We start from the raw sequence: 2,500 nt of genomic DNA, 5'->3' as shown, positions 1-2,500 counted from the left end.
GAGAGGGGGTGTCCGTATTGGCGAGAGGGGGTGTCCGTATTGACGAGAGGGGGTGTCCGTATTGGCGAGAGGGGGTGTCCGTATTGACGAGAGGGGGTGTCCGTATTCGAGAGGGGGTGTCCGTATTGACGAGAGGGGGTGTCCGTATTGGCGAGGGGGTGTCCGTATTGGCGAGGGGGTGTCCGTATTGGCGAGGGGGTGTCCGTATTGGCGAGGGGGTGTCCGTATCAGAGAGACCGCAGTACCTGCAGTTCACTCACCTCAGTACTTGCATTGGTAAGCACAGAGACAGACGATGGTATTAGTATCAATAATTCTTTGGTGTGCTGTGGTGTGGTGTTGCGTAGTAGTCTCTCTCTCTCTCTCTCTCTCTCTCATCTGCAGTCTCACACAACTCGTCTGTTTCCGTAGATGGAAGTAAAATTCTGTACTGCAATGAATAAAAGAACGGATACAGGAAGTTGGGGGAGACAAGCATGTAGAGAGATGGATGGAGAGAGAGAAAGAGAGAGAGAGAGAGAGAGAATCACAAGCGAGACTGGAAACTGTAGTGTATTAGTGTAGTCACCAATCCATGAACAATATATATATATATATATATATATATATATATATATATATATATATATATATATATATATATATATATATATTGTTCATGTGTGTGTGTGTGTGTGTGTGTGTGTGTGTGTGTGTGTGTGTGATTGGGGGCGAGTGTGGAGGGAATGGCGATGGGGTGAAAGTTTAGAGCGGGGGGAGGGAGCTGTCTGCATCTCTCTCTCTCTCTCTCTCTCTCATTTTGTCCCTTCAACCCTCACTCTCCTTTCCCCTTTCTCATTTCCCCCCTCTCCTCTTCTCTTCCCCCTCCCTCCTTTCCTCTCCTCCCCAAACTCAATTATTCCCTTCCCTCCCCCTTCCCCTCCTCTTTTCCTCCCTTGCTCACTCTTCCTCCCTTTCCTGCGTATTATTCATCCTTCTCTTCTTCCTCCCTCTCCATGTAGCTCTTACTCTCCTTCCTCTTCCCTTTCGTCATTCCCTCCCTGCCCAGTCATCCCTATTCCCTCCCTCTCTCCCTCTCTCCCTCCCTCCCTCCCTAATCGCCCCACTCCCCTCCCTCCCTAATCGTCCCACTCTTTCCTCCCTCCCTTCCTAATCAACTCTCTCCCCTCCACCTTTCCCACCTCCCTAATCGCCCCTCTCCCTCCTCCCTAATCGAACTTCTCCCCTCCCCACCCCTCCCTCCCTCCCTCCCTCCCTCCCTACTTAATCGCCCCTATCCCCTCCCTCCCTTCCTCACTCCCTTCCTACCAAATCGTTCCCTCCCTACTTCCCTTCCAAATAGTCCCTTTCTCCACCCTACACCTCCTCTTCCCTTCCCTCCCCTCCCTTTCCCTCCCCTCCCCTCCCCTCCCCTCCCTTTCCCTCCCCTCCCCTCCCCTCCCTAATCGTCCCTCTGCCCACCCCTTTCACCTCCGCCTTACAACCTCCCCTCAAAATAGCCCTCAGTGCAAATCAGGCAAATTTGGTGTGGAAATGAATGGCCAGGGGTATTTATAAACTGTTTTAACTCTACTTCTTTCACTTTAACTTAGCCCCTTGAATGTGAAGTAATAGTAGTAGCAGTAGCAGTAGTAGTAGTAGTAGTAGTAGTAGTAGTAGTAGAATAACCCTGGCCATCCCGTACAGTGAACCGAAATTCCCCATGGAGCTGTGTAATTATTTTTCCCATACACCTTTCTCTCTCATCACAGAGGACACGCTGCATCCCCACAGTTACTTAATCCTCTCATGGACCTATTCCCTCCATGGATCTTCTTACTCATTGGACCTATATTATCCACTTGGACTCAATTCCCCCTAAGGGTATATCCCCCTTGGACTTTTTTTTTCCACGTGGACCTATTCCAACCATGGATTTATTTGCCAGTGGTGTTTTTCCCCATCCATCCACACACATACCCATCCACTCACTCAATGTAGTAAAACCATCCGTCTTGTCCTCTGGGAAGCCTCACATTCACCCACTCACCCACAAAGCCCACTCACTAATTCACTCTCACTCACTCAATCCCTCACCCACTCACTCACCCACCCATCCACTCAATCACTCAGTCACTCACCCACTCACTCACTCACTCACTCACCCACCCATCCACTCAATCACTCACCCACTCACACACCCACTCACTCACTCACTCACCCACTCACTCACTCACCCATCCACTCACTCACTCACTCACTCAATAACTCACTCACCCATCTTACCTGCCTGAAGGACACCTGTGGAAAGTATGTAGGGCCTAGTACTGTCTTTTTCCAACTGAGCTGCGTGTAATAAACCGGGAAAGGATGAAAGCCTGGGTCAAGGATAAAATTTACTTACCTACCTACCTACCTACCTACTTACCTGTCTGTCTATCTATCCATCTATCTATCTGTCTGTCTGTCTGTCTTAGTGATGAACAAGCAGGTGATTATTTTCGAGGTAATGTTTTAGTGT

Source organism: Coenobita brevimanus, chromosome 113 (assembly GCF_032717465.1).
Source record: "Coenobita brevimanus isolate Jiangsu-jjx chromosome 113, ASM3271746v2, whole genome shotgun sequence".
NCBI classification, from domain to species: Eukaryota; Metazoa; Arthropoda; class Malacostraca; order Decapoda; family Coenobitidae; genus Coenobita; species Coenobita brevimanus.
The sequence above is the reverse complement of the archived record's forward strand: the minus strand, read 5'-3'. Positions refer to the sequence as shown.